The following is a 24257-nucleotide window of genomic DNA, read 5'->3' on the forward strand; positions in this document are numbered from 1 at the left end:
CCGCGTTTCCCCAAGGAATCAAAATCCAGACTCTGGGAAAGGAAGGAGGCCGAGGCCGCGGCCGCGATGGGCCGGGCCGGGCTGCGCGGTCTCGAGCCTGCTGGGGTCAGTCAGGCCCCTTTTCTGTCTGTCTGTCTGCTCGGGGCCTTCCTTGTCCAGACGGAACGCGCCGCCGGCAGCGGGTGGCGAGCGTGGCCCCGCGTGGCCGGAGCCGGCTTCTCCCCAGACGGCGGCCAGCAGGTGCCAGCTCACTCGCGCCCTCAGGATCCTTGGTGGTGTCCCGGGCCTGTGTCTAGAAGGGTCCCGAAGCTCAGTGAGCCGGCGCCGGCGGTGTCCGTCACGGGCAGGGCAGGTGGCGCCGTGTGTCCAGCGCTGGCCGCCCTCGTTTCGTCTGTCTCCCCCCCCCCCGCCCCCCGCCTTGTTTCTGCCCAGCTCCCACACAGCCTCCGCTGGCCTCAGCCCCTCCCGCCCGCCTTCCCTGCCCCCCATGCTGTGTCCCGCCTCCCCTCCATCCTGGGCTCACCCACACTTGTCCTGTCCCTCAAGGACAGCCCAGACCCTGCCACAGGGAAGCTTCTCTCACCTCCCTCCTGGCTTGTCCGTTCCGGCGCCCAAGGGCGTCCCTAGTGCTGCGGCTCCATGGCCTCTCACAGCCTCTCGTGGGGCGCTGGGGTCCTTTCCCTGGCCTCCACTGCCTGCTGCCTCCGTGCCCCTGGGCCCGGGCAGGGAATGCTGTTGAGTGACTGTATGGCAGAGTGTGCGAGGGGGTCAGAGCCGGCCCTGGCACTGCGCGCGAGACCGTGCGGCCTCAGCAGTTGCGCCCCTTGACCTCTCTGTGCCCGGATCCCTCCTGATAACATGAGCCCTGGGCACGTGGTCGTGTGGTCGTCTCCCCCCAGGCTGGTCTCTGGCAGTGATGGGGCACCTGCCCCGCGTGGAGGCAAAGACCCACGGGCAGCGGCACCCCCACTTTGGGCAGCACCTGCGTCCTCAGGCAACCTCGAGTCAGTTCTGCTGGCTGAATGGGCCCCTGTTGGGCGCCAGGGCCCTCGCCAGCCCTGCTGGAAGGCGCAGCGTCCCCGGGTCGCCCTGTTCTGTGGTCCTGCAGCCGTCCGGGTTCGGTCTTCTCCACGCAGGTGCTATTTTAGTGGCGAAACCTCCTTATCCCGTTCCAGCCAAGTTTCTGAGCTTCCGCAGTCAGAATGGGGATTTATTTCAACATGTTGAATATGTATTCTGTTCCGGAAGGATATTTCCAACTCATGAAAATTAAGTGAGAAGCCGGGAGCCAGCGGGCGTGTCTGCTGTTCCGCGTGGGCCGCGCCCATGTCTCGGGAGAGGCTCCACTGGCCGTGACAAAGGCCCCTGGTGAGAAAAGCAGGGTGACGCCGCGGGTGGGTGATCTGGCCTGGGAGACGCGTGATCACCGAGGGCGCCGCTCTCCATGACGGCGCCTCCATAGGGCCATGCCCAGGGTGTACGTGCCTAAGGAAGGGCGTGAGCCAATACGTCGAGGGCAGTAACTGGGCCTCTGAGTGGCTCCCGGCCGCCAGCCGCCCCTCCTGCAGGGAGGCAGCCGTTTAGGGGAGATCACTCTCCATTTCTCTCCTTTGCACCAAGGAAACTGAGGCCTGGTGGGGCGGGGGGAGTGGAATCCCCAAAACCTCCAAGTGACTCAGTAGCCGCCGCTGTCCTTGAACTGGCGCGTGTGCCTGTGGATTCCCTCCTGGACCCGCCTCCCCCAGGATGCAGCACGGAGAGCAGCTGGGCTGGGCCCTGTTCCCTGGGGGACACGGATTTCTAGGGGAGTCAGGAACGTGTTCCTTCTGCCAGTAGGTGACACTGTGTCTTCCTATTTAATTTTTCTGAATAGATGTGCAGGCCCATGCGCGACGTCCAGAGGGTTTGTGTTGAAAGTTAGGTCTCACCCCTCCCACCCCCTGCGCCCCCCGCCTCTCCCTGGAGCAGCCAGTGCAGCCGGCGCTGCGATCCTGCATCCTCCTACGCATCTGTGCTCAGACACTCGCTTGTGGCTTCGGCCGCCTGTTCAGCAGCAGCTGAGCATTTGCTGTGTGCCAGGCTCCGCGGTAGGCACGGGGGTGAAGCAGCAGCACAAAGATCGTGTCCTCCACGCGACAGCCAGTGAGCCCCCACCCCCGGCCAGGAGCAGGCAGAGCTCTGCACTTCTCTTAAACCTTCATTTTAGCCCTCGAGAGAGTTCCTTATGGGCCCGCGGAGAGGTGCCGCCTTCTTCCCGTTGAAGGGGCTGCGTGTGGTTGAGCAGCCAGGCCGCCATTTATTTGGCCAGTTCCCGACTGATGGGGCATCGGATGGCCTCTGTGGTGGATTTCAGCTGTCACAAGCGATGCTGCCAGGTCCTGGCACACGCTTCTTTTCTGTGTGTGGAGAGTAATCTATAATTTGTTGGCCCATGTGGTGAACATCCAGAGAGGTTGGCGTTCAGGTGCGGCTGTATCCAGGTGTGTCGGCTGAGTCATTTGGAATACTCTCTCAGTCCTGTTTTGGTTCTGTTGGCTGTCTCCCCTCCTCTGCCCTGCCCTTCCCTTCCCTTCTCCGGAATAGGAAACCTTATTAGCGTTGTGTTTAACAGCATCACTTGCACAGCTCCAATGTGCCAGATGTCCTTGGTGCTGGGGACACAGCGAGGAAGAAAACATGCCCAGGTCTGGTCCTCACAAGCCGACGTTCCCCAAATGTGCCAGACGGTTCAGTTTTATGTCCTCCCCCTTCCCCCGCAAGGACCCTGGGGAAGGGGATCCTCAGCCTGCTGGGATCATCTCCTCACTCAGAATCCTTCCTGTGGTTCCGCCGCAGCCCCCTGTGCTGCAGGAGGGGCCGTGTCCCGGAGGGCCGCATTCTGTCCACCACAGCGCCCTCAGCGTCGTTTTAGTCAGGTCATTATCTAGCGCCTGCGTCACCATTTTAAATGTACCATTTTCTAGCCTTTTAAAGCACAGGTACATGGATTCTCAGAGGGAAACCAAAGAGGGCCCTGATCTCCCTGCCCGGATAAGCCCAAGAGATCCGTTTTTCCTGTTTTGACATTTAAACAGAAAATGCAAGGAATATCACAGAGGGATGAAAAATGCAAACAACAGAGTGATACCAAAATGAAAAGTTTAAGCCACTCCCCGACTCTCCTGCCCCCACATAATCTCCATCCAAAGTAGCTACTTTACACTTTCGGGGGGGTTTTCCAGAAGAAAAAAAAAGCATGTGAGAACTAGAATACATGCGTCTAAAAACCACTCGTGATCGTACTGCCACGCCGCCCGCCTTTTCATAGTATTCGATACCTTTTAGCGCCCCTTGTCTCAGCACAGAGACCCCTTTCTCCTGTAAGGCGCCGCGGGCTCCCCTGGAGGGCCACGTGTTCTTTCTCTCCCTGGCGCTGGTCCCCCGAGGCCGGCAGCTGCGTGTTTGCCGGTGCGGGCTGTGCTGTCGGGACCCTTGGCCTGCACGTCAGGGCTCGGCCTGCAGTGCTGCGCCCGGGCTCCCAGCAGCGGGGCCGTCTGTGCCGCCGGCCGTCCTGGGTCTGGCGACCGAGGCAGTTCTGCGGCACTCCCGGATACCCCCCCCCCCCCAGCCCTGCTGGCGGCGACCGAGTCCCCTGGCGTTGCCCGGCGTGTCTGGGGAAATCGCCCGCCTTGGTGGGTGGGTGGACCCCAGTTTAGGGGGCGGGGTGCATTCAGAGTCCATGGGAGGAGGGAAAGGGCCACTCACTGTACCTTGGGGTTGGCGGTGCTGAGCGCTGAGCGTGCTGAGGCTCCGGGTTCAGAGGTGATCGGCACATTGCTGGGCCCAGAGAGACTGTGTCCCAGCTCTGTCTGGTTTGGTCTGGAAAGTTCTGTGGGTGATACCCCCCGGCTCAGCAGTCTTGGCTTTTCCCGTCCTGGCCAAGTGTCCTGATCTCTGCTCCGTGGCCGAGGTGTTCATGTTGCTGCCTTTATTCACTCAGAAGCCTGAAACAAGCACGTAACAGCATGACCCTCTTCTTGGGGGAAACAAGGGTAGCAGAAGGTCTCCCCAAAGCTGTGGCCCGGGATTGTGCGACTTTACTTATATTAATCAGTTTAATCCTCACCATCCTGTCTGCTGTTATCCTGACCTCCATTTTTTCAGGGTAAACTGAGGCTCAGAGAGGGTATATGGCTTGGCTTGGGCCCTGTCAGCGTGAAGTGAGGAGCCGCCGTCTGAACCAGAGAGAATAGCGCTGGCCTGGGTGCCCTCAGCTGGTGCTCGGACCAGACCATTCAACAGCAGCTCAGGCAGGTAACAGCACCTGCCTGCCACCTACCGGGCTCTGGCCTGGGTGCTGCACACAGGGAAGGCCTTCAGTCCTCACAGCAGGCCTGAGAAGCAGGGGCTGCCATCACTCTCTTTGTGCAGAGAGCCGAGGCACAGAGAGGTTGAGGCACTCAGCTGAGGCCACGCAGTGCACACGTGACCTGGAACCGATCAGAACCCTCCTGCGAGCAGGACTCCTAGTCACAGCAGCCTCAGCTGCTGTCACCTTGGAAAAATCCCCTAGAATCTTGGAGAATTTATTCCCTAGTTGTGTTGTTGACATATCTGGGTGCTCTTTGCTCCCCAGTTATAATCCATCATGCTCTATGTCCCCATTAAATCAAAGATCTCCCCTACAGTAAGAGGAGGCCTGCGTAAGCCATGTCTGTTTTTCTAGTTGGTGATTGTTTCTTCGTTAGAATCCACAAAGCTGATGTGTTTTAAAACCCCAAACTGGAACGAGATGAAAGCCTCCCCGAATCTTGGCTGGCATTGGGCCGTAATTCATTCAAGTAGCTCGTTATGTATCAGAGTCACCCCAGCTTCTGAGCAGCAGGCAATTCTGCAGTTTCAGTTTCAGCTTTCTGTTCTTACTGATTCTTGAAGCCTTGCTATCTTGAAAATGATGAAATATTCCAGGCACACAAGGAGCGACAGAGAATATTTTAATGAACACCCTGTGTCCACTGCCCAACAGGAGAAGTGAAACAGGACAGTCACAATTGATGCTTTTCTATACTCCTTTCAGGTTGCATTTATTTCTCCTTCCCCAAGGGAATTTGCCATCTGACTTTAGCATGCGTTCTTAAATTTGCTCTCCGTGCCTGTGACCATGAACTACCGAAAGCATTGTGCATGTTTACAAATGATATAAATAGCATCTCACTACACGCACCTACACACATCCTCTGAATGTGTCTTGCCTGCTATGTTTGCGGGATTCATCCATGCACATTACTGTGGGTTTTTCCACTGCTGCGTAGTATTCCAGTGTATCATCACGTGCTGCTGAGCAACAGGGATGGGTGCTGAGAAACGCCGCCTTAGGTGACCTCGCCATCGTACAAAGGCCACAGAGTGTAGTTTCATATATCCAGGTGGTCCAGCCTACGATGTGCCTAGGTCGGGTGGTGGAGCCTGTGGGATCACCCTTGTCTGCGTGTCCCTTCTTGACTAAAATGTCATTGATCGACACGTGGCTGCCTGTCACACCGTATTACTCACCTGTCCTGCTGAAGGGCATTTAGGCTTCATGCCGCTTTCTGCAGTGGATGTTCGCATCCGTCGTCTTACATACAGGTGGCAGGGGTTTCTCCGGAGGGTGTACCTAGGAGCAGAGTGCCGGGCTTCAGGGCAGGTGTGGTTGACAGAGGATGGCCTCCAGTGTCCCCGCTCTGTGATGCGCGTGCCCTGTGTGGCACCCGGGACGGTGACGGCGAAGGGTGCTGCTCCCCAGAGGGTTGTGTTTGATGCTTGGCAGACCTGGAGAGAGGACAGTATCCCGGTGGGCCTGGCCTTGCGGAGAGCCCTTTCAGTCAGGGTCTGGTGCTTCAGAGACTGAGAAATTGGAGATGCAGAGTTACCGCCTGGTTTGCCACAAGGGAGATTCTCCGTCTCTGGCTCCATCTTCTGATGCGGGAGCCTGAAGCGCAGGACGCAGTTGAGCTTGAAGGGCTGAGAGCAGCCCGGCCGATGGTCACAGGGAACTGGACTTTGCCAATAGGCTGAACGAGCTTGCAGGAGGCCCTGAGCTCCAGTTAATAAGCACACAACTCCGCTGACGTTGCTTCCATCCTCCTGAAAACCTGGACACTCACCCCACGCTGGCACTTCTGCGCTTTTTTCTTTTTTTTGACTGTGGTTAAATTGAACATTTTTAAGTGGACCATTCAGTCGCATTAAGTCCATTCGCATCTACCGCCATCACCATCCATCCCGAGAACGTGTTTATCTTCCCACTGAGTCTCTCCCCATTAAAATCTACTTGGTTTTAAGTTGCTACATTTGCGGCCATTTGTAAACAGTGATAGAAAATGCTACAGTGTCCAAAGCTCTTTGTTTTTTTTTTTTTTTAAACAGGTATGGTTTCCCAGAGCAGTGGTACTGGTGGGCCCAGGCTGGGCATCCCTGTCAAGTCTTCCCAGGGTGCGTCTATTACCAGCACATCAGAGAGGAATGAAAATAGCTCAACCTTTGTTACATTCTCCTGCGGCATTTCCATGCAGGTAGCAACTTTGGGAGGAAATGGAAATAGTTTCTAACTAGATTAGATCTTCTAATCCCCCCCCCATTATGTATAAAATTTGTTGCTTAGAAACAATTTTATTCTCTATTTTATTTTTTAAATTTCTGTGACACATGGGTGGTGGGGGGAGATGTTAGGTGTTCGCTTGAAAGGTTTTATGAGCTGGAACAAATGTGAAATGTTTCCCTTTTCTCTTGCTTTGGAACTGTAGCCAGGGGAGATCTGATTTTTCTTTTTCACTGTATTGGCTGTTGCTGGTTGTAAGAGCAAGGTCAATGGAAGGACCGTGATGATGTGATGAGACACTCAGAGCAGTGGCTGGGAATCCTTTGTTTTCAATGACAGAGACTCCTCCCAAAGCCAGCTTTTAAGGAAAGAAGATGGGCTCAGAAAAATGTGTATCTGGAAGGAACAACTTCAGGAGTGGCTGGATCCAGGGGCTCAAGCGAGGTCATCAGGATTTGGTTCCTTTCCAATCCTTAGCTCCCTGTTGGCCTCTTTCTTTGGCTGGTCAGCTGGCCTCCCTCCCTCCCTCCTTTTCCTTTCCTTTCCTTTAAAAATATTTATTTATTTATGCATACAAGAACTGGGGTACAGACTAGAGGTGTGGGGGGGTGAGAGAATTTACCAGAGACAGAGCAGGGAACAGAACAGGCAGATGGACCGAAGACACTGCTGAGGGGAGCAGTGGGCGAGTCAGGAGAGGTCTGCTGCGCCATGAGGGTTGCCCTCTGACTGGCCGGGGATCGAACTTGCACTGCAGAGGCTGCGGACAGCTGCATAGGTTGTGTCTTCACCCCTTGCGCCACCAGGGAGGCCCTGCCCTTTCAAGGCCAAATTGTGGCAATCTAGGTCCATGCCAGTCTTAGTGTTGGCGATGGCAAGAGAGCGACTCTTTTTCCATTCCAGCATAAGTGAGAAGTTGACTCTCACTGGGTTTTTGGGGTATCACACACTTGCCTCTGAATTATTACTGTGGCCAGACATTTGGGCAGGGTTGATTGGCTGGAGTTGGGCATATGTTAGCCAAGCCAAAGGGGACTTCAGGATTGTTAGCGAGTGTTTGGGAGGAGGCGATGGGCCATGCGAGGATGAAGCTGGAGCCCTTCCAGCAGGGGGATGGGCTCAGTTCTTTGGCAAACTGGGGAGCTCTGTGTGGTGGCCTCTGTCTGGGCCTGCGGGGCCTTCTTGTGGACACATAACTCACTCATTGAAGGCATGAGAGAAAGTAACAGTGGTGAGGTACGATTTTGGGGGACAAATCCATCAGGATCCTTGTCCCCTCATCCTCCCTCAAGATGGAGAAGTGCAGGTTTCCCTTGGTGGATCTGTTCCTCTCACGACAGGGCCGTCACTCTGCGCCGGCTCACGGGCAGGGATCCTTCCCGTGAAAAACTGAAAAACTAGGCCATGTTTTGGACACTCCTCTCCCAAGAGAGGTGGCGTGTGTCCCCTCCTGCTGGCTGCTTCCACCCGTCACTGGAAGAAACGCCAGGTGACTGCTGAGACGCGGCCCTTAAAGGTCGAGCCGCCTAGTTCTCGTGAACATTCTCTCTTGGGAGACTTCTCAGCCCAGTCACCAAGCCATGGGGAGGCCACACGGGGGCTCTAGGATTGACAGCTGAGCCCAGGCTGTCGGCCCCCCAAGACCAAGCGTCAGATGTGAACAGAAGAGCCTCTGGTGAAGCAAGTCCACTCAGAGTTGGCCCCGCTGCTCCAAGCTCCCAGCCAGGCCTCCGCCACTCCTTCCGGGGCGGCCTCCTACGCAGCCAGTGGCCGGCACAGGTGCGCTTGCGTCGCTGTGGACAAGGCAAGGCAGGAACAGCTGAGACGCATGCGGCTTGACCCGTCATCCTGCTGTGGGAGCGCTAACCAAAGCAAATAATCTCAAGTGTGGAAAAGGGTGGCGCACAGAGAGGCCCACGACACTGTACAGCGACAGCACGTTGGAAACAGCTGGCTTTCCTGGTGACGGGGATTTGATCCCTTGATGAGATAGTTAGGGCTGCCCCGAGCGCCGGATTCCTGCCCCGCGCTGGGCAAGGGCTGCCTGTGACCATCTTTCATCCGTCCAGCAACCTTTGGAGCAGGAATTATGGCCCCAATTGCCCACCACAGAGTGTGGAGATGGAGGCTTAAAGGCTTATCCCCTCCCCGAGGCTGCGAGTAGCTGTCCTGCTGACTCCAGCCACACGGTTCAGAATGTACCTCTTCTGGCTTCAGGCAGGACAATGATCCAGTGAATCTGTGGTGAGGCCTCTGAGCGGCGCGTTAGGGTGTGTTTGCAAATGATACGTATGAGGAGTTTTTAATAATAGGAGCGAGTGTTCACGCTAAGGTAAGTGGGAGGAAATACGCGGAACAAAAGCTGTGTATACAATGAGATCCAGTGGATAGAAGCCACACGCAGAGGCAGCCCAGGGAGAAGGCAGAACCCGACCCGCGAGGTGGCCCCGGGTGCAGGCGAGCCCCAGGCTTCTCGCGTTTCCCACTTTTCTTCCAGAAACAAATGCTGCAGAGAAGCACAGAAAGGAAGCAAGCAGAAGCCAGGACAGGCAAGGCGATGGTGCACGGGTGACGAAAGAGCTAACTCTTGGTAGTTGAAAACAAAAGCCCACCGCACTGACAGTTGCTCCTGCCTGGCCCTGAAGGGAAGTTGCCGGGAGACTCGGGCGGCTGCACGGAGCGGGGACACGGCGCTCGGCAGGGACAGGGGCGCTCCTGGAAGGTCTGCTTGCGTCTCCTGCCCAGGGAGCTGCCGGCATGTGGGCGTGCAGTGTGATGGGCAGGAGCGGGGCCAGGGGCAGGTCGGGCCCAGGGGCGGCTGCGTCCTCCAGATCCAAACCTGGGCCTCGGCTCCGCCGTGAGTCAGTGGCTGGACGTGGCTGGGTGCAGCCTTGGCTTTGCCGTCTGTGAAGTGGGACTGCGCGGGGCCTTGGTGCAGGTTCCTGTCCTGCGCAAACGGTGACAGTGTTGCAGGCCCCTAGCCTGTGATGTGGTGGCTGCGCTGATGGCGAGACCGTGTTCTCGGCTGTGTCGGCAGCTGAGTGAGTGGCACCGGCCGCTCACAGAAACCTAACTCGAGCCTCAGTACAGGAGAGCATTTCCTGGTAGCCCCGTGAAAAGGTGAAAAGGAAACGTGACGTTTTAACCGTGTAGTTTATCTAAGCAGTCTGCATGACGTGTGATTCTCCCAGCATGCAGGCGCTACGCGGATGTTGTTGGTGAGAGATTTAACTTTTTTCCACACTGGGCCTTGGACTCTGGCGGAGAATCTCACGTTCACGCACCTCTTGATTTGCACGCTCAGGCCTGGCCCGCAAGGCTGGGTCCCTGTCTAGGTCTCCCAAGGCGGATGGTTGAAGGGGGTTGCATGCCCTTGTCTTTTCGGGAGCGGAGCTGAGTACTGGTTGCAGATGCCAGGGAATTCATTAATGAAATTAAATGCAAGGCACTTTCAGTCTCGTGGTGCAGCGGCCACATCCATGCCACCCAGCCGCGTGCGGGGCCTGTGCCCAGCACAGAGCCTGGCCCACACGCTCCCAGCTGTTTGTTGAACAAATGGGTAGTGGCTGCAAAGTGTCTTTTCAGACAAATCCGTGAGCTCCATGCCAGAAGCACAGAATCAGGCCCAGGCTGTTTGGAGGGCACCAGCCCTCACCAGGCTCCTTGCGCTAAGTCAGGGATCAGAGTAAAAGGAGCCGAGGAAAGCTGTTAAGCCGGCAGCTGGCTGGGTAATCTCTTAACTTTGCGCGGGAGGCCTGCAGGTCACCAGCTGCTGCGGGAGAGGCCCTCCAGCCTGCTGGGTTGGAGCCAGGGTTGACTGTTCCTGAGCTCGTGGGGGCGAGGGCAGCAGCAGCAGCAGCGGGAGAAGCGGCCTGCCTGACCTCTGTGTTCCAGGCCAAGAGGAGGGGTCAGGGAGAGGGACGTGAGGCCGGAAGCTGCTTTGCTGGGGGTGTGGTCTGAGCACGTGGGCCCCTGCTGGTCCTGCCCGGGTCAGCGTGGGTGGCCAGTGTGCAGAGGAGCCAGACAGCCGACGGGGCCAGGAGCTGTGGGGAAACTGAGTCAGCTATCAGCAGGCACCAGACAGCACTGTGACCCCCATATGTAGTCCAAGAGACCCAGCGATTACAGCGGCTCCTGCCCCCAGGTGCCGGTGCGCTTCCAACACAGGGGAGAAAAACCTCTGAGGAAAGACCCAGCAGAATGTCCCCAGGCATCACCTCTGATGGGGTCTTAGCGCAACTGGCTTGTCTGGTGCACTCGGGCACTCCCCCCAGCTGCACAGCCTCTCCGAGCGCCCCCAGAAGGCCAGGAAGCTCGCCCAAGGTGGCACAGCTGGGAGGGGCCGGCCAGGACTTGAACCCTGGCAGTGGACCCAGACCCTACAGCAACTACCGCCCCGGGATCAGCTCAGACTGGTGCTGGGAGACCTGGCCGTGGGGCTTCCTGGTGACCTCTGAGGCGGCTGGTGCCAGCGCACGTTCACGGCATATGAAGAAGAAGGCGTGAGGCCGCCTCCTGGGATGCCGGCTCCGGGGTCTGTAGACAGGCACGGTGTCAGTGCGCAAGTGCGCGTATATGTCGCTTCACTCCGAGAATTTCTTTAGTTGTGACTCAGGTGTCGACAGCGTCTCAGAGAAGGTGTCTCTGTCTGTCAGGGTGACGTGACGAGCCAGGCCCTGGGCTGAGCCCTGTCTGGGGTCGCCATCACCCACCTGAGATTGTTCTCCTTTGGGGAGGGAGGCGTGGGGAGGAGGAGGTGCCGAGATGCAGAGACCCCTGCGAGGCCCCATGGCCTGGCTGGTTCCTCTGTGAAAGAGGTGGCGCCCTTCCCCCTCCTGGAAACGCCTCGTTCAGGGCTTCTTGTCCCACCCAGCCCTCGGGGTTTCCTCCGGGCCCCCCCACCCAACCCGTGCTCTCTGCCTTCCCCTGTGCACTCTGCCTTCACTCTGGGAGCACGGCAGGTGGGGGTGGGGGGCGAGAGTCAAGTGGAGCAGAGCCAGGATGGCCCAGCCAACGCTGCTCTGGGTTATCAACCCCCACCGACCCCACACACGCAGGCGCAGGCGAGCCCGGTGGAGACAAAAGGAACAGCTGGGGGGATCATCGGGTGCAGACAGAAGAGCTAAATAAATGCTCATTGCCTGAGGCTCTGAGTTTGGGGCAGCTGGTCATGCTGCTGTGTTGTGGAGAGGCACCGAGCCAGACACACGAGTGCAAGTGGCACATCTGGATCAGAACCTGGGTCTGCCTGAGTGTGAGGCCTGGATGGACTCTGGGATGCTCGGTCCTTGCACGGAGGGTAGGTGGGGTCTGCTCTGCTCTTCTTTTTATTTTTTTATTATTTATTTATTTAAAACAAAAAAGATTTATTTATTTATTTACACAAGCACTGGGTACAGTGAGAAGCGTGGGAGGGTGAGAGAATTCACCAGAGCCAGAGCAGGGAGCAGAACAGGCAGAAGGACCAAAGTACACTGCTGAGGGGAGCAGTGGGCGGCAGGAGAGGTCTACACGCCATGTGGGACCCTCCTCCGGTGGCCGGGGAGCAGCCGGGGATCGAAACAGCGCTGCAGAGGCTGCGGGCAGCTTCGCAACCCAGCGCTCAACCGCTGCGCCACCGGGGAGGCCCTCTGCTCTTCTTTTTAATGGATGGATAGACACGCACGCGCACACACACACACACAATATACATATATATATGTTATATATATAACATTTTGAAAAATTTGTCATTTTAACAATCTTTACTTGTCCAAGGCAAGTGACATTCAGTTCATTCACAATGTTATTCAGTCATCACTCTGTCTAGTTCCAGAACTTTTTCACAACCTGAAACTCTACCCAGTAAGCAAAATCTCTCCATTCTCTCCCTGGTAACCTCTGATCTACTCTGTGTCTCTGAATTTCCCTACTGTAGATGTTCTGTGTGGGTAGAATAGGACAATATTTGTCCTCTGTGTCTGTCTTTTTTCACTGAACATTGATTTTCAAGTTTTATCCACATGGTAGCAAGCTACTGTGTTCCTTTTCATGACTGAGTAATAGTCCACTGGGCGTGGACCACATTTTGTGTATTCAGCTGCCTGTTGATGGACACTTGGGTTGTTTCCACTTTTTGGCTATTGTGCACATTGCTGCTATCAACGTTGCCATACAATTATCTGCTTTTAAGGGCCTGCTTTCAGATCTTTTGGGTCTATACCTAGGAGTAGAGTTGCGAGATTATATGGTAATTCTGTTTAACTTTTTGAGCAACTGCCAAACTGTTTTCCACAGCAACTCCACTATTTCATATTTTCCCCAACAATGCATGAGGGTTCTGTTTTCTCCACATCCTCGCCAACACTATTATTTTTCTTTTAAAAAATTATCGGCATCCTGGTAGGGGTGAAATGGACTCTCACTGTGGTTTTGATTTGCATTTCTCTAGTGACTAATGATGTTGAACATGTTTTCATGTGCTTTTTTGTCATTTGTGTAGTTTCTTTAGAGAAATGTTTATTCAAGCCCTTCACCCATGTTTAAATTGGATTACTTGTCTTTTGGTTGTTGAGTTGTAGGAGTTCTTTACATATTCTGAATATTAAATCCTTATCATGCAGGTGATTTGCAAATATTTTCTCCCATTTTGTGGGCTGTCTTTTCACTAACTTGATATAATGTCCTTTGAAGCACAAAATTCTTAAATTTTAATGATGTCCAATTTATGTATTTCTTGTGGCTGCCTGTGCTTTTCTGTTATCTTTAAATCATGGAGATTTGGCCAGACTTTTCTTCTAAAAGTTTTTTAGTTTTAGCTCTTAAGTTTGGGACTTCGATGCATTTGGGGTTAATTTTTATATGATGTAGACGGTAAGGGGCCAAGTCCAATCTTGTGTGTATTTATGCTTCCCAGTTTCCCAGCACCAGCCAGTGGGGTCTTGGAAGGTTTTCTTCTTGACACTCCCCATCCACAGTGCAGGCGTTGCCAAGCCCTCAGCCCATGCTGTGTTGGGGTGTCGTCTGGGCTCTGAGCGTGGAGGTGACGGCGGGGACGGGCATGGAGACCCCGCGGCCCCTGCTGGGAAGTGGGAACAGGCCTCTCTTCCAGCCAGTGGTGGTCTCGGTCCTAACTTTCAGACTCCGGTCCTCGCCCCCGGGGCTCCTGAGGCTCTTCCCCCTGGCCACCCGCTTCCCGCCCAGCCTCTCAGGGCCCTTCCTGCTTCTCTGTGTCCCGCAGCTTTCTTGGTGAGGGGTCGCTGTGGCCAGGCGGCAGCGTCCTTAGGTGTTCGCACCCTGAAAAGGCTGCAAGGGGAGTGACGACTCCTCCAGGGGTTTGGGCACCGTGTGTCCTAGAAGCAGACCGTGTTGGGATGTTCTGCTCCTCAGGGCACCCAGGAAACGGTCACTGTCCTCCGGCTGTGCCGTCCTGCGCTCTGCTGTGTCCCGGTGCCGTGTGGTCACTGACTGACCGTGTGTGGCCGTGACCCCGCAGCTGCCCGGGCCCGCAGGAGGGCCTGGAGAGTGCAGCGTCTGCGTGGCTCCGAACCCCGAGGGAGCCCCGAGTCAGACAGTCTGTTCTCGTTAAAATGAAGTTGTTGACACTGATCTCTAGTGATGTTTTGAGGAAACCTCCGACAGCTGAAAGAGCAGTGACTGGGGCTGCATTTAGTGGGGCGCAGAGTCTGCCTCATGGCGGCTCTCAGGGGCCTCTCAGGAGAGGCTGGCGTGGGCTGTGTGGTGGGCGCAGCAGCGACCTGAGGGCCGTCTTTCCTGCATCTTCCTTTGTCCCCTCAACTCACTTGTAAGTAAATGGGCCCTTCTCCATTCGAAGCAGCCCTGTCTGTGGCATCGTGGGCTGACTTAGGCCACAGGCTATCTGCAGCAGAGACCCCACGGCCCTGCTCCTCTGCGAGGGCTTCCGGCTTGCTTCTGGCTGACCTGCAGCCTGGGCGAGGCCCAGGAGCGTGTGGAGGCAGGGCCTGTGCTTCCGTCCTGCCTCAGCCATACCCTGACGGCTGGCGCCCAGTAAGGCCCGCCTCCCGCCACATCCCAGCCCCCTGGAAGGCTGGGGCGGATGCGGCCGACACCCCCTGGACCTTCCCTCCCATGCCCTGGGCCCGGACTCCATCATGCTGCAGGCCTGGCTGCAGGGGGAGGCGGGAGGGCCAGCGCTTTTGGGGGACTGACTTTGGGGGATTCTACTGATATTGGAGAAGGGGAGAGAGAGGGCCCTTTGGGAGTTCCTGCCCCAATGGGTGGTTAGATATTTAACAGTCAATCAAAGAAGACCACTAAGCTCTGCTTCGCTACCCCCTGCAGCCACGGGGCAAGGGCGCGGCCCCCGGGCGGACGGCGTGGCCGCTGTCTGTGGTGCTCGGCTGTGCCCGCTGCACCTGCCGGGGAGCGGACCCGCCTCGCCCTTCAGGAGGTGGGGCTTTGCTCCCTGGTTCCTCCAGGAGACTGGGGCGCCCGTCTTCATGCTCAGAGACCCCCACCCCCGGGCCGGCAGCTGCACACCATGGGAGTGCAGACGTGGGGCCTCTGATCTGTGGGCCTCGATATCCCCCCACCCCCCCAGCAGGGATCTGCCTGAGGGTGTTCGCAGCAGCCGGGAGCAGGAGGCCAGCTTGAACGGCATCTGGCGCGGGATGGCGCCGGGGAGGGCGCGGCCAGGGAGCACTGTCTGCTCAAAGTTAATGGTCTAAGAAGTGCTGACACGGAGTGAGAAAACCTCGAGTGAGGTCCGTGGCGTCTCGGACAGTTAATTCTTCATTAGGTTTTCCTAAGACTGAGGTAAAAAGCGTTTTATCTCGCTTAAGGTTTGCCTTAACACGTCCTGGCCTTTTATGGGTACATTGATCTTCATCTGGCTCATCGGGGCTGGTGCGCGGAGCTCCGGGGTTTGGCAAAGACAGCGGCGCGCCCTTGGCTGACCTGCTGCTCTGTTTGGGGCCCTCACGTTCGGGAGGCGGGGTGGCTCTGACCATCCGTTTCACTCGGGGCTCCCGCCCGCCTGTTGCTGGGTGTTTGAGTCTGTGCCCCTCCGAGGTCTAGAGAGCCTCATGAGACCTTTTGGGAGGAGGAGGAGATGAGGCCAGACCTCGCAGGCGCCGCTCCCGTGGTCACAGCTGTGGCCGAAGTGGAGACTCATTGTTTGAGTCTGGAGCCAGGAGTGCGAAGTTAGGGGCTCCCGGGACTCCGTGAGGCCATCTGGGGGCTGCCCGGCCCAGGGGAGGCACCCCCTGGTCAGCTGCTCAGGGATGGGGGTCCAGATTATCCAATTTTCCAACCCAGGTTGGAAATGTGGACACTTCTGAGAAATGAGGGGAACACGTCTAGATTAAAGATACCCTGCAGACCGATCACACACCCTCGGGTGCCAGCTAGCCTGGGAACCGCAGGCTCCGCTGTGGGCGGAGCTGGGGGTGCCACCCACAGCCAGCTCTTGGCCCCAGGGCTGGGCTTCTCTGTCTCCGCCAATGAGACTTTCTGCCTGATGTCTCATGCCCTCGGTCTCCACCCTGCTCTGCTCTGCCCACAGCCTGTTTCTGCCCTTCCAGCTGCTCAGGAGCCGTGCGGGATGTCTCTCCTGTCACATCCCAGCCCTCAGGGTGTCGTTTACACCTCCCGAGTATATCCAGAGGCCGACCCTCCTGCCCACTTCTGCTGCCCAGCACCGGCGTCGCTGGCCTGGCCTGTTGCAGCAGCCTCACCGGTCTCCCTGCTGCCGCCCTCGCCTCTCCCCGGGAGCAGCCCTGTTAGAGGTGAATTGGACCCTGTCCCCACTCTGCTCACACGTTCCCAGGAAAGGCACCAGCACCCGTCCAGTGGGCCCCAGTGTCCCGAGTAGTCAGACTCCCCATGGCCACCACGCCGCCTCCTCCGGGGAGCCCCGCTCGCCTACCCTGGCACTTCAGGGACGCGCCTGCCGCAGGGCCTTTGCACCTGCTGCTTGTGCTCCCCATATCCTTGTCCCTTCTCTCACCCCCTCTGCCTGGGTCCTTCTCCCCTGTGTCCAACGCCCGCCGGCACCGAGGCCTCGCCCACCTCCCCCGGCGTCCTTTCTCCCTCTCAGTCTTGGTTTTTTCCTGTGGAATGCGCTGTGATTGAACACACGTGTCTGTGGAAGGTTTTTCCCACTAAAAATCTCAGTTCTGTGCGTCCAGGATTTCTGTCTGGCACACGAAGGGTTCGTTTTTAGACAAGGGAGTGAATGGGGGACACCCAGAGCGCCCTTGGGCCTCGTCACTGCAAACCCGTGCGTGGACATGCCATTGACTGCTTCAGACCTTGCCGGTGGTTACGCATCTTGATTCAGGTGAGCGTCCTGACCTCTGTGGCCTGGGGTCCTCCCCGAGAGGGAGCGTGGCCTGTCAGCCTGGGGCTGTGCTTTGGAGTAATGGGGTAGCAGGGATGGCCCTGAGAACCGCTTCTGCCGTTCGGAGGCCCCGATGGCCTGTCACTGTCATCGCCACTCTGCTACCCCTGTGAGAGTGGAAACAGTACAGACGGGCAAATGACCACTATGAGCCTCATCCCAAATCCACTTCTCCCCCGCCACCCCGAAAAACCAGTTTTCACCTTTTCTCCTTATTTCTGATGTCTCTGCGCAGTCGCGTGTGGACACGCCCACTGGGGAGACAGCACTGAACAGACCAGCGCTGTGTTCCACGGACTCTGTTTTGTACTGCTTGCTTTCTTTGTTCTTCTCCATGATACACCACGGTGACTTCATCCTCTGCTGCTGCTGGGGTCCAGCCAGGAAGGTTCTAGAACACAGAGTGCTCCAGAGTCTGTAGCTCTTCCCGCCGGGTGCGCCTTTAAGCTGGCTCTCAGTTCCTCCCGCAGACACTTCTCAGGTAACCCCCCTGTAAGGGCTCTGCCTTCCCAGGGCGGCCACCAGCACAGGGCTGCCAGGGCACAGGCCACGCCCTTGCCCTTTCCCTGTGCTCCCTGCGGCTTCTGGAATGCTCTTTCTAGTCCCTTCCCTCCAGGACCACATGACAAGCCTTTCTTGTCTGTTTTTTTTAATCATAATTTTTATTTTGAGAAGTAAAAAAACAGGAAAAGTACAAAGAGTAACATAACAAACACCAGTGTACTCAGCACCTAGAAATGTCAGCTGTTAACATTTTGTCACTTTTGCAACAAGTCTTTTATTAATTTGTTAAAAAAAAATCCAAATGTTAGAGAAAAGCGGAAGCTCTCTTTTGCGCAATTGCACACCCCTCCCCAGACACAGTCTCACAGTTCTGAATTCAGTGTGCACCCTTGAAAGTCATTTTTCTATTTTTCTTACACGTAGAACCATGAGTTATAGATTATTTTTGTATATTTAACATTTTACTCTACATGCTGTACTGGCCACAGTATTCTGCAACTTGCTTTTTTCAGGCAGTGATATATTTTGTAAACCTACCCAAGTTAGCATATTTAGTCCTACCTCATTCTTTATCAAGATGGAGCTCCCAGAAGTTTGTCCAAGCTCTAGACCTACCCCATTCTTTTTACCTGCTGTGTAATATTCCACCTCACTGTGGTTTATTTAGCTCTTCTCCACCTGATGGGCATTAGGATGAGTCCAGTGTTTCACACTTGCCACCAATCCTGAGATGTATACCCCAGTCAGGACACATTCAGTTTCTTCAATATGTATTTCTTTGTATGTTTCATTCTTCGGTATAGTCAGGCTTCACTTACAAGCGGGAGAGGTCTGAGAAATGTGACCTCAGGCACCTTCATCTCTGTGCAGATGTCACAGAGATTTACGAGGCTGTTGTCAGAGTGTGGCTTTTCGATGGCTTCCCTGCCACCAAGCAATAGGAATTTTGGGACTACTGTTGTCTATTCAGTCCATTGTTGATGAAGATTTTGCTAAGTGATGCCTGACAGTGCTGTATGGAGTCAGACGCTGTCTGTCTTCCCATAGACACAGAACCAGCCATGGAAATAAAAATGCATTTTATTTGCCTTTTCTTGACTGCCAGGTGTTTGTTCTTTTTAGGGTAGAAGACGCCATGCTTGTGGTTTGCTTTTATTAGCTTGGTTATTGTTGTTGTTAATGTATATTGTGATGGAAAATCCCCACGCTCCGGCATCTCAAGTGCGAACCTTTTGTACTGCTGTTCTTTCTTGTTCCACCAGTATTTACTGAGCACCTACCCTGTGCCAGGTTCCGTTCCTGGCAGGGAGATCTCAGATGCGGTCCTGGTCATTGTGGATTTCCAGGGGGAAATGGGCAGTGTAACTGGCAGGAAAGGCACCTGCCCTCCCGAGGGCGTTCCTCACTTCCCGAGGGCGTTCCTCAAGAGCTAATGGAGAAGCTTCCCTGGCAGTTCTGATCTCAGTCTCAGCTGGGCCCCGAGGAGCTTTGTGATGACGAGATTGACTGGGCTCAAAATTAGTTTCCAAAGGTTATGTTCTGATGATCAGTTGTTGCGTGACACCCCCTTCTCCCCAAACTAGTGGCTTAAAACAATGACGACGTTGATTTTGTGCATGAATCTACTGTAGGGCGGGGCTCTCAAGAGAGCTCCCTCTGCATCATCCCCTCCCAGGGGCAAGTCAAAGGAAGCCTCTGAGGACCCCGCGGCTGTCGCTGCTGGCTGTCCTTAGGCCACAAGTGGGCTGTGGCTGAAGCTCCCCGCAAGACCTCCGTGCGGCTGGCTTCCTCCCGGCACGGCGGCCGGTTGCAAGACTGGCCCGCCCAGGACACCGGGCAGGAGCCGCATTGCCTTTTACCTTTTATGATGTGGTCGCAGGAGTCCCACGGAGCCACTGCCTCTGTAGTCACAGGCCCACGCGGACTCCACGGAGGAGCGTTCATATCCGTGGTACGAGGGGACATGTGGGATGCATCTTTGGAAATGACCATCCACTGCGAACCGTGCAAAGCTGCCCTTGGTCCCTATCGTGCGTCCAGCCAGACCTTCCAGGGCAGCGGCGTGGCCTGCAGGAAGCCTGGAGGGCAATGGTCTTGTGGCCGTGGCTGGGGCACTTGAGGGCCACTCAGCGTGCTGGACATTGCGTTGTCTCCTTGACTCCCTACCACACCCAGTGTCCCTCTCATTTCACAGATGAGGAGACAGGTGGAGCCCCGCGTGAGCTCCAGAGAATGCACGGCTTGCCCGCAGGAGGGCCGTGCCCAGGTGTGGAAGTCCTGTGCCCACCCCCTCTGTTTGCTTCTCTGTTTGCTCCAAAAGCTCCAGACCCGGGAATCCACGGAACCATCTCTCAGTTGCCACTTGGTTTGGCAGGCCTTCGGTTTCCATGGCGACAGTGGCCGGCCACTGTGCAGAGACGCTTCGACCTTTCTCCCTTCCCCTCGCTCCGCGGTTCTGGCTCTTCCTGCACGATGAGAGGCGCCCTACCTCGAGAGCCTTGAGAGGCGCACCTGCCATCCGTCCGCTAATGGGCTTGTGGGCTTGACAAATGGTCCAGGATGTCTCCTTGATCCAGGCACGGGCTGAGCAATTAGAAACGTGCAATGTGATGTCGCGTCAGGCGGCCCCGTCACTCAGCCCTGGGGCCTGAGGCTGTTCCATTATACACACTGGTTTCCAGGGCTGCCAAACTCCTCAATAAAAGGGCTTTTTCGGGGTGGAATTTTTCCTGCTCGCTCCTCTGAGCTATTTTGGGAGGCTGGGCTAAGACACTGTTCACATATTCTTAGACATAATTGAGCGTGACAAAAGGTGGGTGTGTGCTGGTGTTTGCAGGAGAATTTGGTAGCAAGTGGCCCTTTGAAAGGGGAAATTCACTCTGGGATGTTCCTGGCTCCTGAGAACTCACCCTGACCAGCTTCTCTGTTTATTAGCCGTGGGGGCTCCGGGCCGTGAAAGGGGCAGCTGCCACTTGGTTATTAAAAATCAGTCATTTGGCATTTAAATAGATCTGGACATTCTGCACCCACAAAATACACAGGGCAGCTGATGACCAGGCCCTCCTCCAGTTTGCTCAGGCTGAAAATCTTGGCATTATCCTGGTTCCTCTCTTCCTTTCCCCAATCCAGAAAGGTACTTGAGACCAACGTGCAGGCACGGGGTGCACGGCGGTTAAGCAGGTGCTTGCCTGTATGGAAACAGAAGAGCTCCCGGTGGGTGATAGGGAGCGGTGGGGGCTGTGGCACAGAAGAGACCACGTGCAGCGTAAGGGATTCTCCAGCCTGTTGTCGTGTGAGGATCGGGTTTGTAGTCCTGGGAGAATGCGAGTCTGTGCTGCCAAATCTTCCAGCCTTGTGGACTTTCCCTGCTTTTGTTTTTTTGGATATCACTCAAGAAAATTTAACATATTGCCGCGTTTCAACCCATCGCATCGTTCGTGGCTTGGAGGCTGACATCCCAGCGCTGGCCCGTGGGAACTGCGGGCTGGCTCTGGTGCCCCTTTCACACATCCTTGTCAGTTCTGGAGTGCTCGCCTCTCCCCTGGCACAAGATATTCCAGGTTCATCTGGTACATTTCCTGCTCCAGACGTGGAATCAACCACTTCTCCAAGAAGCCTGTGTTTGAGCTGTTTTTAAAGGCTGGCAGTGAACCCACAGTCAGGAGGAAAGCGCCACTCTAGCCAGCTCTGTTCCTGGGGTGCCCTTCCAGGGTCCCTGGGTGAGCTTTTGGCACCGTCAGAGCGCTCTGGGCCGGGTGCCACCATCTCTGGGGAGATTAGCCTCTGCTCCGGGGCCTGCGGGGCTGATGAACAGTGCGGCTAATGTGTCCCGACGGCTGCATTCCACCCAGGGCAGCCGCCCAAGAAATGCCTGGGAAGCTGCTCTTACAGGTTTCATCTCTCGGAAATCGCTCGGATTAGGTGTGACTTTGGAGGCGATGTGGCCGGCTCATGCCCCATGTGGTGTAGAGGCGTGGGCTGCACCTCGCTGGGGGGGTCCGGAATGGGTCACCCTAATGCAGAGACCATGGAGACACCTCCACCCATGGAGACACCTTCGTTTGAACCTCTTGTGATGGGGCAGAGGGATGACCGTGGTGAGCCCTTACTGCATGTGGCGTGCAGGACAAAACCCAAAAGCAGACGCATGGAGAGAACTTACAAAGATTTAAAATAATGAAATTACACAGGGAGTGAGAAAAGGGGGCGCTAAGAGGAGAAGGGACCGCTGGCAGCGCGGCGTCAGGGGGTTGACTCCTGAGTGTGGCGGCTCTGCTCAGCCCGTGACCCGTCAGCCCCTGCTGGGGGTGGGGTCCAGAAGGCCTCGCCCTCCCCATGGGGCTGGCCTTCCCTTCCTGCTCAGGAGTAGGAACTGCTGTGGGCCTGGGGGCCCTCTTGGGGCCCGGGGATGGGGTGGGAGGGAGAGGGGGGCGTGGAGAGACGGGCCAGCAGGACTTAGACTGGCACATTCCCTGGGCCGGGGCAGCGGGTCCGGGTCCAGGTCGTGCACCCTTGGGGCGGGCACAAAGAGCTTTTCTTCCAGCCCAGAGGAGCGAGCTTGCCGGAGGCTGTGGTCACTCCAGCTTGGGGCAGGGTTAGGAGCGGGCCGAGCAGGCCTCCCTCTTCGCGCCGACGCTAGGCCGCGGGCGGCCCCTCTGGAGCCCGGGATGGGCGGGCACTGAGGAGGGTGTCCTGCGGGCGAGCGGTGCTGGCGGGGCCTGCGGCTCCCTGGGAGGCGGCGGGCCGTTGCCGGGTTCGGTTCATTTAGTGCCCGGGCTGGGCTCTGCTGTGTCCCTGGGGCCTCCTGGGCTCCAGGCGCGGTTTCCTGGGCTGGCGACCCCCCACTTCCCTGGCCAGGCCATGGGCACATGGCAGGCGGCCAGGAGGGGTCCACACCCTCGAGACAGCGCTGGACGCGGCCGGGGTGGGGGAGGGGCTGCGCTGTCTCCTGTGGGGTGCGGGGCTCCCCCCAGCTGCTCTTCGTTCTCTGCTCTCTCCCTTTGTCCCCCGCAGCACCTGCCGGGCCGGCCTACGCCGGGGCTCGTTACACTTGGGGGTTTTTCATGGGTGAGAACCTGAGTCACTTCCAGACCACACCTCAAGGCCGAGAGGGGCCCCCCGCTGCCTGGCTCCGGAGTGCGGCCCCGCCCGCTGGCTGGGTGCCGGAGCAGGGGACCCCTCTCCCCGCATTTCCTTCCCGCCGGCGCTGACCGTGGTCCCTGCGGGTGGAGGGCACAGGAGCGGGTCGGCACCTTTCAGGCGCTTGGACTGGTGCCCCCCGAGTGCTCGGCAAACGGGGGTGCTATTTGTTACTGCAGCTCAGCGGGCCTTTCGGCACCTCCTGGCCTCCAGGTCTGGCACGTAGCTGACGTGCAGGAGCACCCGGTGACATGCGCTCACCAGCCCCGCCGGTTGGGCCGGCCAGGAAGTGGGCCACGAGCCCCGTCAGCCTGGCCTTTTCCTGGGCTGGGGCAGGGCGTGGGCTCGGGCCTGGTCCTGCTGCCCCCACGAGGGTGGCGGTTGGCAGTCTCCCCTGCTGGGCGCCTACCAGAGGAGTCGCGCGGGGCTGCTGCAAGGAGGGGCGGCATTACCACCACGGCCCCTGCCGCGTCCAGGGGTTCCCTTGCTGTCCCCAGAAGGGACTTGTCTTACCCCCACGCACTCAGGAGCCCGCCCCTAGGTAGGCGGGACGCAGCGTAAACAAGGAAACGCGTGTGAGAATCGTTTCTCTTGTATTGTCACGGAGCTTGGGCCCGGCCTCCGCCCGCCCGCGGGATAGCGGCCCAGATGGTGGCTCCGCGAAGGGGCGCTGGGGGGGGACACTGCGTGGGCGCCCACACCTGGCAGCAGGAGACTGACTCTCACAAACGCAGTGTTGCGTGGAAGATGCAAACTGCAGGAGCGTAGAGGACACCCCATGTGGCCTCTGGTGTCCAGCCGTCACGCCACATCGTAACGTGAGTCGGCGCCACGCGCCCCCCAGGACGCCCCGGTGCGGGGTGGCTGCTGGGGCCGGGGCGTCCTCGGTTGCCTTCTCGGTAGTGACCTCTAGGACCGTCCGGCGGGGAGGGCGGAGCAGCGGTGAGACGTTGGACGTGACTGGTGTGTCCGGTGACCTGGGACGAGGCCGCGTCCTGTGACGGGGAGGGCTTGGTGCCGGCACCTGCCTCCTGGGGCCGCTGGGCGGGCCGGCGTGAGGTGTCTGCGGAGGCACAGCTGCTGCATCGCAGACGGAGAGGGGCCGGTGGCGGGGGATGATGGGACGCGGCCCACAGAGGCCCCAGCACCCCTGGTTCACGAGGCTGCGGTCTCAGTCCGCGGCCCCCAGTGGGTCCTGCCTCGCCCGTGTCCACGCCTTCTCTTCTGTTCCGGCCGCTCACAGCCCCTCCTCTCTGGCCCCAGGCTGGTGCCACCCCGCTCTGGATCCTGCGGCCTCGATGGCCTCGGGCCGGGGCGGCGGGGCTCTGGCTGCGCGCGCATGGGGCTGCCTGTCCCCGCTCACAGAGGCGGGGTGGTGGTCACCCCTGCCCTTGGGAGGGCCTCTCTCTCTGCGGGTGGAGAGACTGGGCCCCAGCGGGCAGACTGCCCCGGAGCAAGGCCTTCTCAGGGCCACTTCTGCTCCTCTCGGTGCCACCAGCTGGACCCGCCCGCCGCTTGCGAGGCGTCGGGGTGGGGCGCGGGCTCAGGAGGTCTTGAGGACTGGCGGCAACGTGAGAGCTGGAGGGGCGAAGGGGAGGAAGTCCAGGCAGATCGTTGCTCCGTCCTGGGTGGGCGTGTGGGGTCCTGTGCGTCCCGTGGGACACAGTGTGGGATTTGCACTGAGGGCAGGCCCCC

General features: G+C 57.7%; 1 protein-coding gene across 1 annotated transcript in view; it reads left to right on the plus strand.

The window, feature by feature from the left end:
- The window catches only part of TMEM132B (transmembrane protein 132B), a 166162-nt gene that overhangs the window by 37998 nt on the left and 103907 nt on the right, over positions 1–24257 (plus strand). The window contains exon 2 of the mRNA XM_054695431.1: positions 6388–6533. The gene's annotated coding sequence lies outside the window, so the exon portion shown is untranslated. The remainder of the gene's footprint in view (positions 1–6387; positions 6534–24257) is intronic.

This window comes from Talpa occidentalis, unplaced genomic scaffold (genome assembly GCF_014898055.3).
Source record: "Talpa occidentalis isolate TD23 unplaced genomic scaffold, MPIMG_talOcc4v2.1 talOcc4.14, whole genome shotgun sequence".
Taxonomy (NCBI): Eukaryota; Metazoa; Chordata; class Mammalia; order Eulipotyphla; family Talpidae; genus Talpa; species Talpa occidentalis.